This window comes from Camellia sinensis, chromosome 2, assembly GCF_055761805.1.
Source record: "Camellia sinensis isolate YWXY chromosome 2, ASM5576180v1, whole genome shotgun sequence".
Lineage (NCBI taxonomy): Eukaryota > Viridiplantae > Streptophyta > Magnoliopsida > Ericales > Theaceae > Camellia > Camellia sinensis.
The window spans coordinates 80,542,506-80,553,355 of NC_138962.1; positions in this window are offsets into that span (position 1 = coordinate 80,542,506).

Consider the following 10,850-nt stretch of genomic DNA (forward strand, 5'->3'; position numbering starts at 1 on the left):
AGGTTTCAACAGAGATACCCAAAAAATAAGACAGATTCCCAAGCTCTTTTATAGAAAATGCCTGATGCATTTTAGTAATAAGCAGCTGAATATGTGTAACATTATTCCCAGTGAGTAGAATATCATCCACATACACCAGAAGAGCAATGAAGATAGGACCATGCTAATATATGAACAGAGAAGAGTCACATTTGCTATTTTTGAACCCTTGAGAGAGCAAAAAGGCTAAAAAGGTAGAGTACCATGCTCTTGGTGCTTGTTTAAGACTATACAAAGCTTTGTGGGGCTTACAAACCTGTTGCGGATGAGAAGAATGCTCAAAACCTGGTGGTTACAACATGTAAACCTCTTCCTCAAGAAGGCCATGAAGAAAAGCATTAGAGATATCTAGTTGCTTGATAGGCCAATGGTGATGGAGAGTAAGACATAAAAGAATGCAAATGGTGGGCAACTTAGCAACTGGACTAAAAGTTTCCTGAAAGTCAATGCCCTCTTGTTGAAGATAGCCTTTGGCCACTAATCTGGCCTTATGTCTAGCAACAGTCCCATCAAAATTCCTCTTGACCTAAAACACCCATTTACAACCTATGGCATGCTTCCCAGGAGGAAGAGAAACAAGGGACCAAGTTTTCTAAGCTTGAAGAGCCTGAAATTCTTCCAACATAGCCTGTTTCCAAATAGGAATAACCAAGGCCTCCTTGTGAGAGGGAGGTTCAACATCATGAGAAGAAAGAGAAGCAGGTTTGAGAGTGAGGAGAGCTGCTTTAGACCTAGTACGCATAGGATGACAATTAGAAAAAAGAGGCACAGAAGGAAGGGAAGTATTCTACTTCACCACTCTTCTATTCCTGTGCATTATTTGTTTGATAATATTGCTTGTGCCATTTACCTCACTAATAGACTGTCTTCTTCCAAATTGGCTTATAAGGCACCTTTTGAAACTTCGTTTCATAAACTTCCAGATTTTTCTCTTCTCAAAGTTTTTGGTTGCCAATGCTTTCCTTTGCTCAAACCCTATTATCCCACCAAACTGCAACCTAAATCAGTTGAGTGTGTCTTCTTAGGTTATCATCCTTTTGCCAAAGGATATAGGCATCTTGATCTCAAAACTGGAACTATTTATCTTTCTCGTCATGTAGTGTTTAATGAACAGGTTTTTCCTTTTGCTCATCAATCTTCTTTCTCCTTATCCTCTTCTCCATCACAGCTCTATTTCCTTCAATCATTCTTTTGGTCTTCGCCTTCTTCTTCTACACCTTTATAGACTTCATCTATTTCTACTGCTTCTGTTTCACCAGTATCTCATCCTTCTACTGCCTCTACTCCCCCAGCATCTAGTTCTGTTTCTCTTCCCAATTCTATTGGTTTCCCTCACAATTGTACTGATTTGCCTCACCATTCTACTAGTTTACCCCACCATTCTACTTCAGCTCAATCTTCTCTTCCCCTTATTTCTCCTTCCCTTCATTCTCCTATACACATTAACTTCATTTCTATGCAGTTGCCTCTTACTTTTACTTCTGTTTCCCTTCCTTCTATGTCACCTTCTTCTAATTGTCATCCTCTGCTTACTAGGTCTAAAGCAGCTTTCCTCACTCTCAAACCTGCTTCTTTTTCTTCTCATGATGTTGAACCTCCCTCTCACAAGGAGGCCTTGGTTATTCCTATTTGGAAACAGGCTATGTTGGAAGAATTTCAGGCTCTTCAAGCTTAGAAAACTTGGTCCCTTGTTTCTCTTCCTCCTGGGAAGCATGCCACAGGTTGTAAATGGGTGTTTAAGGTCAAGAGGAATTTTGATGGGACTGTTGCTAGACATAAGGCCAGATTAGTGGCCAAAGGCTATCTTCAACAAGAGGGCATTGACTTTCAGGAAACTTTTAGTCAAGTTGCTAAGTTGCCCACCAGTCGCATTCTTTTATGTCTTACTCTCCATCACCATTGGCCTATCAAGCAACTAGATATCTCTAATGCTTTTCTTCATGGCCTTCTTGAGGAAAAGGTTTACATGTTGTAGCCACCAGGTTTTGAGCATTCTTCTCATCCACAACAGGTTTGTAAGCCCCACAAAGCTTTGTATAGTCTTAAACAAGCACCAAGAGCATGGTACTCTACCTTTTTAGCCTTTTTGCTCTCTCAAGGGTTCAAAAATAGCAAATGTGACTCTTCTCTGTTCATATATTAGCATGGTCCTGTCTTCATTGCTCTTCTAGTGTATGTGGATGATATTCTACTCACTGGGAATAATGTTACACATATTCAACTGCTCATTACTAAAATGCATTAGGCATTTTCTATAAAAGAGCTTAGGAATCTGTCTTATTTTTTGGGTATCTCTGTTGAAACCTCTGGCTCTACCTATGTGTTTTCTCAGACCAAGTATGCTCAGGATGTTCTTACTAAAGTTGGTATGTTGGATTGTAAGCCATGTGATTCCCTTATCTCTGTTAAGCCTGGGTTGTCTCACAAAACTGATGTTCCTTTTCACAATCTTTCTTTCTATAGAAGTATAGTTGGGGCATTGCAGTATTTAACTATTTCCAGGCCTGACCTGTCTTATGCTGTAAATCACCTCTGTCAGCATATGCATAATCCTACTATTGGCCATTTACTGGTAAAAAGGTTGCTTAGGTATCTTAAAGGAACTCTGTCTCAAGGCCTTACCTAAACACCCAGTTCCTTTGCTCTGCAGGCCTATTCTGATTCCAACTGGGTTGGAGACTCTGTTGACAAGAAATCCACTTCTGGATATTTTGTATTTCTGGTCTCGAACTTTATTTCATGCTCAGCCAAGAAACAAGCTACTGTGTATCGATCTTCTATTGAAGTAGAGTATCGATCATTGGCTCATATTGCTGCTGAACTGACTTGGATTGGCATGTTACTTCATGATCTTTGTATTGTGTCTCCCACAATTCCTCTTCTCTGGTGTGATATTGTCTTTGACATTGCCTTTGCTTCTAATCCAGTCTTTCACTCTTGATCCAAACATATTGAAATGGATTGCCACTTTGTTCGTGATCAAGTCCATGCTAAAAAGCTTGAGTTGCACTATGTTTTTACTCTTGATCAGTTGGTTGATATATTTACCAAACCCTTATCCGTATCTCGTTTCTCTTATCTTCAATCCAAACTAATGTCAGTCTCTCCTCCCATCAGTTTGAGGGGGAATGTTGAGGATTATAGTTCAGCTAGCTCAAGTTCAAGTGGTGCAGCAGCTCAGGTGCAAGTAATGCAGGCAGCTTAGGTGACTCTGGCTCAGATTGCAATTCATCTATTTAAAAGTTAGTTACACAGTTGAGAAGGTAGTTAGTTTGTTAGAAAATATTTTGTTTAGATAGTTAGTTAAGCTCCTGATTACTTTTGTATAAATATAGCTGATGTATTATCAAATATGTTGTTGAATAAGAAAGTACATATTGGTTTTAGTTTTGTTTCATGGTATCAGAGCTTAACTAACTATCTAAACAAAATATCTTCTAACAAACTAACTATCTTCTTAACCATGTAACTAACTTCTAAACAGATGAACTTCTTGAACTGTAATCTGTTAAACTGCAATCTGAGCCTAAGTCACCTAAGCTGGCTGTAGTACTTGCACCTAAGCTGCTGCACCACTTAAACCTGAGCTAGCTGAACTATAATCCTCAACAAGTGTCAACAATAGAGTCAAATGTAAATGTCTGTCCAAGGATGGACAAAGAATCATTAGTAGTTTTTTGAACTATCAAATCTCCTTCTTCCTCAACCTTACCTGGTGGCCGTATTCGCACTACAACCTAATTTATGCAACAATTATAGCAAGAATCAAAAAATATTGCTTAATTAATATTTGGTTGCCCAGAAAACACCAAAAGGATAAGAAACAAAAATTCTAAATCCAAATATTTTAATCATTTGACACTTCAAACACTAGTAATTACACTAAAGAAATAACATTTAGAATTTTGTTTTCTTTTGTTATATGACTTTTCATTGATTATCTCTAGTAATTACACTAGCAATTCTCTTTTAGTTGTGATAGTACTTGCCAAACTTTTTTAATGCTATTGCTAGCTCACGAAAAAAGTATTAATTTTTAAAATAATATATATACATTTATTTTTATGTTTTAAATTTGACTTTCTTTGTGCTTACTTTCATTTGAAGGCATAATAGTTTGGTCTTTTTTGGTTGATTTAAGAGAGCAATGTATTTCTTGAATCTATCATAATCTATCAAGAGCATTGTAGAAACTTTTGGTTTCTTCATTAATATGCTTTATACTAGATATGCTTCTAGTATGTTTGATAGTACTGATTTAGATTGCACCACCGGGATGTAATCATTAATGGTGCATGCATGCATAAATAGCCTTAGACTCGTCTAAGAATCTTCATTAGAGATACCTAGTCACAAAAACAGAATCGTATCTTCCAAACTCGAGTTCAAGAGCAACTTTAACGGTATCAAATGCAGTTAGAGTCGAAGATGAATGACATAGTAGAGAAACAAATTCAGGCTATATGCAAAGATTTTCAGTCACGAATTGAGTTTTTGGAATCTCAATTGCCAATGGTCATATTTTTAAAATAGGAAAAAATCTATCATGGCGTTTTTAAAACGTCGCTAAATACTTGATGATGTCATGTTACTATTATTTACAACATTTAGTAGCGTTAAAAACGTAACCTATACTAAGTTAATGACGTTTTTAAAGCGCCATAACGTTACAGCGACAGCTGCATCTTCAGCGTTTAGTATTGAACGTCACAGAAAGAATTAGCGGCATTTTTTACACCTATAGCGGCGTTTTTTAAATGCCACTAAATGCGGAATTTCTAGCCGTGTAAATTATATATTCACATATAAAATTTAAAAACACCCTACCATCGTCGCTACCATCATCATGCCTGTTTGCATTTCTTTTATTTCATGTTATATTTTATTTTTTGGATCTAAATGACTTAACCACTCTCTTACATTTTAATAGTGCATTAGCTTCCCTGAAAAATTATTTTTATCTTTCACTATATTATATCCTATTAACTTGTAGCCTCCCTAGTACTTAGTCGAGCAATTCCTATTTACGAATTCACAATCATCTCCTTCAATACCTGCATACGATAGGTTATTTACTCTGGTTTTTTTTTATATACTAAATCAGTCAAGTAATAATAGAAACAATACTCAGAAAGATCTAGTCAACCTGAATATCAATTTCATGAAAATAAAGAAACATAAATTTGGACCATCTTGTTGGTATATCATCCACTAAAACAACGTTACTCTGATGGGTCTTCTTTTCATTCAGCTAAGCATCTCATATTTGTAGGAACTTCATTGCCTATCAAAACAAATTTTGTGATGGGTGTTGTTTACATCCGATAGGCATCCAAATGGTTCATATCATGAATTCTTAGTTTCATATTCAACATTGTGAGGAAGTTTGAGCTTAAAATTTATAGGATAGAGGTGGTAGAGGTGTACGTAGTTCTAGTAGTTACAATTAGGGCAGCATAGGCGGTGACACGGTGTAAATAGTGGTGGTAGTTATAGTTATAAGGTGGCTAGTGTTTAGCCATTTATAACTATTTAAAATGAAGGTTAAATGAACAACTATTAGTTACCCATTAAATAACCATTAGATAAGCGACCTCAATTTTTATTTTTATTTTTATTTATTTTTTCCAATCAGCCCAACCGCAACCACTATGACTGCCCTTACCACCACCATTGCAGTTGTCGCCAACATTACTACCACCATGCCACTACAACCACCGTCACCACCCCCACTGTCAAATAAAATTTTATGCTTAAACTTTATATCATACTTTTTTTGAATGAAAACTTTATATCATACTTGATACCAACATTTTTGCCAGTGTTGGGGAAGACCTATCACAGAATTTGTTTTATCCTTTTAGGAGACTTATTTTGGTGGATGATGGTATCTACAAGGTAGATCTAAATTTGATAATATCCATGTTTCATGTAGTTGGCAAGCAGTTTCTGAAAATGTGTATTCCTTTATAATTATTACTTGACTAGTAGAAGAAAGCAAGGGTAAGTCAATTCATTTATATGCAGGTGCTGAAGGAGATAATTGTGTTAATTGCTCCAGAAAACTAGAAGGTTACTAAAACTTAAATTATATATATATATATATATATAAAGAAAACAAGATAAAAAGAATTGTGGAGAAAAATGTACGATTAAAATTCAAATTATTAGGGATCAATTAAAATGTAAGTCTATCCAAAAGTGAACATATAATATTAAATCAGATAAATAGAGATGACAATGGTAGCAAGTGGTGTAGCGCGTATATGATGGTGTTTTAATTTTATATGTGAATATATATATATTTTTTTGATGACTTAGGGTGTCCGGGCCAGCTTGTGCGCACCTCGACTAATCCCTGAGGGACCAATCCCACCGTCCACTAGCGGGAGGCCCATTTAAAGCCAGAGCAAAACTCTGTATGGACTGGTCCAACACAAGGATTGATAGCGCCTACAAGGTTTTGAACTTGAGACCTAGAGATGAGCAAACTCCTAAGTCCCAAGCTGATACCACTAGGCCAACCCTTGGGGGTTTTTATATGTTAATATATAATTGGTTTAATGGGTGGATTGGGTATTTTGCTTTAAATAAATAGGTTGAATTAGAAGTAATTATCTAAATGGGTAATTAAAAACTCAGCCCATTTATGACTTTTGCTCAAATTTACCCAAATCCGCCTATTTGTCCCCTAATTGTGTGAATGAAAAAAATAAAAATAAAAATAATCTCAAATTAGTTTAAACCCAAACAAATGTAAGCAAATTTGGAGGATTAAAAGATTAAGTGAACATATATATCTGGTAAAAGATGGTGATATTTTGTAATCATGGTGTTTATTAACTTTCATCTCTATGTTGCTGATATGTTGAATTATTTAGATCAGAAATGATACAAACCCCCCTTTTTTTTGACCCCCACAACCCCCACAGACACATGTAAGCCAGAGATAGGAAGGAAAAAAAAAAAAAAAACAAAAAGTTGGCCAATCACAATGCATTGGGGTGGTAGGCGTTCCCTAAAAAAGGGGTTCTAACCTTTTTCCTATTCAGATTATATCAAAATATGCATTGATTGAGGCCAAATTGTATAACACAGAGGTCGATAATTAGGATCTCTTAATCCTACTTGCCTGTCAAATTATATATTTTATGCTTGTTTAATGTCAATCAGGTTGGATACAGTGGGAGCATAAAATGAGCAAAAATACAGAAATTGTAGAGAAAAATGCTTCCCGCACGTGCAACCCATCCATCGCAGCCAAACAGAGCCTAAGGAAATCAAATGTGCGAAGGCCCATTCCCGCACGTGTGGAACCCCCACTGCACATGCGGTGGAATTTCCCGTATGTGAGGCCGTACCTCGGGAAGTGTGCCTGATGTTTTGAATGTGGGAAAAATCGTAGAGGTACAAAAAGAGAGAAAAGAGGCTGCTCTTAGGGTTGTAAAATATTTCAGAGAAAATGAGAGGTCAGGGTTTGAAGAAAGGGAATTCTCAAGTTTCAAGGACAATTTCCATGAAGGGTTCTTCTTCTTTTTCTACTTCTACCCACACCTCCATGAGTGGCTAGGCTCCTTTTTCTAGGGTTTTGATGAAACCCTAGCCAAGTAAATAGGTTTTCTTTTTGGTTTTCTTTTATGTAATGGTTTGAACAATTGTATGGTTCTGAAGAAGTTTTCAAATATAATTTTCCATTATTTCTTCAAGTATTCTTCTTTCTGTGATTTTTGAATGCTTCCCATGCAATGGTTTTCTGTGTTTTCATGTTCAAGGTATGAGACGAGCCATACTACGAGGGACGAGCTGTGTTGCTACCCTAGCTTAGAGCGAACGACTCGTACTACTTGAGATGGTTCGTGCCTATACATTGAACGTGTTAATTTTTTTGATAAATGCTTCGAGCTTGTAGTTGTGAGGTATTATTTAGTTCGAACTATAACATAATTGAGTCTCAAATTGAAGCATTATTTATGTAACTAGTGGTGAATTCATTACACTAGGTTTTTCTCAAAATCAGTAAATTCCAATCTTTATTCATAATTGCTAGTTTATTCGTTTTGTTTAATTTAATTATCAGTAGGTTATGAATCATCATATTTTTAATAAAAAATTGAATTAGGAATTTAACAATTAAATTAGTTTAATTTCCCGTTTGCCCTTGTGGATCGATATCTGGACTTACCATTATTCTAAAAAAATTGGTATCGTTTAGTTTTTATTTTTTGTGTGTGAAATGACCCATCATGCATCGACTTCAATTCTATTTCTTTTAATATGTAGGTTCAAAGACCTTTAGACTAGGGCTGTGCAGTGGATCCATCAGACCGAATAATCACCAGACCCGACCACATTTGGGTGGATGCGTGGCACTTGGCGGGCGGATGCAGGTCTAGATTTTGCGTTTTCGCGGGTTCGGGTCGGTTGGGGTTGATCCACCATTTCACCCATTGGACCTGACCCATCCGCCACTTTCAATCTTTTAATTTTTATATTTTTTACACCCTCAGAGACACATATACACTCCATCTTAGCTCTTTTCTTCGACATACTCTCTTTCTCTCTCTCTCTCTCTCTCTCTCTCTCTCTCTCTCTCCCCCAAAAAACCCTACCCATCTACTGACAGTGATGGCAATCTTCTTCATCGTCTGACTAACAGCGAGCGACGATCTACACTAAAAGACGATCGGCGATCGGGTTGAGATATTCTCTTCTCTTTTTCTTTCCTCTTCTTTTATTTTCTTTTTCTCTTTTTCTTTCCTCTTCTTCTCCTCAATCTATTCTGTTTTGTTCTAGTTCGAAAACGAAAGGCGATCGACAATCTAAGCTGTTCTATTTTCTTAAAAAAACTTTTTTATTTGTTTTTTGTTTTGTTCTAGTTTGAAAATGAAAACCTCTGTTTTGTCTTCTTCTTTCCTCTTCTTCTCTTCTTCTCCTCAATCTCTAATCATTTTTTTTTGGTTACACTTCAAAAACCTCTCTTTAGAGTCTAATCTCTCTCATTTTTTTATTTTTTTTTTCGGGTTCTAAAACCTGAGAGGTGGTGAGATTCAGAATGTGAGGGTTCTACACACAGAGAAATACAGTTCAAAAACCAGAGAGGTTTTGTTTCTTTTTTTTGTTATTTGCAATGGATTTTGTAAGGGACTTCATAGACAAAATATTAGATTAATTTGCATCCAAAAGTGAAAAAAAGTAAATGTGGACTTGTTATTACACTGTATATTGGACTTGTTGGACTTCTTATTCATTTTGCAATGGCTGGTTATTGCACTGTATATTGGACTTGTTATTACATTGTATATTGGACTTGTTGGACTTGTTATTCAATTTGCAATGGATGGCTATCCAGTGTAGACTCAACACTGGGGACAAGTTGTGTTTGTTTGGGTTATCCCATAATGTTAATTGTGTTCTTTGCCATAACCATTATGAGTATCATAATCATCTGTTTTTCCATTGTCCTTTCTCTGATATAGTTTGGAGTAAGTTAAAGAATATAATTAATGTATCCTGGCCCTGTCTTCAGTGGAATGAGTTGGTGGAACATATTTCAAAATCTATTAAGGGTAAATCTATTGGTGCTATTATTTCTAAACTTGTGTTTACTTGTGTAATACTTTATTTTGGATGGTTGTATGTTGAAAATTTGTGCTAAAATCCTATCCTCATCCTCTTTGTCTTTATTCTCACAATCAGTATTATATGTATAAATATCCTATCAGTGGACAGTGTTGAAAATTTGTGCTAAAATCAATGGAAATGAATGGATAGTGTTGAGGATAGGATATTTACTACTTGTGTCATATACTTCACTGCCCAGGTTGTCTGTTTTGTTGTAGTACTATTGTTTTGGATACACAATGTTTGTTGTAAATTGTAATATATTTGACAATGCATGGACAATGTTGAGGAAGGAAGTGCCCACGTTTTTTTTTTTTTTTTTTTGAAGAAGAAGTGCACAATTGAATTATGTTAAAAATTTATAAAATTTTAAACCACCAAACCGATTCGCATCCATTTGCCAATTTGCTCAATCTGCATCCGCCGGATTGGCAGATGGATTCAGATTGATTTTCTCCAATCCGCCAATCCAGCGGACAAATGGTCGATTGGAGGTTCCATGGCTGCAACTGACCCACTCCCACCCTTACTTTAAACTGAACTCATAAGTGTGAATCTTTTAAATTCTTATCATATGAGAATATTTTGAATTCTTATTAAAATATCGTTTGAAGATAAAATTTTCAAGATTATGCGTATCATGCAGCCTCTAATTGTTGAATGTTTTATTCATCTCTTTTTTAGTTTTTATGATACCTTTTGCATCAATAATGTTTAAAATGAAAAATAAAAAATAAAAAATCTCAAATGTTATGTTGAGATTTTAAACAGGGAGAAATGACATAAAAAATATAGTAGACCTAATGTTATTTTTAACACTTTTATGATACAATTTTTTTACTTCAAATGATATTGAAATTTAAATTGAAAAATCAAGAATTCAAACTCATAACTGAGGATACCATTGATTCTATAGTTCCACCCAGCAAACTGAATCGCTCGACTAGAAAGGTGAGTTGTTTATCTTATTTAATAAAAAAAGAAGTACTTTTTGTAATGTAATAGGATTAATAATATGTATATGTACGAGCACAGAATAATCTTCTCGTATAATCCTGTTGATCAAGTTTGCACTCCTTCAAACGTCGTCGCTTTGCTTCTTGGAAACACAAATGTGAGTTAGTCGGTGGGTGTGTGTCGGAAACCTCTCCGATGCCTAAGTCAGTAAATAGACAATAGGCACAAAAGCT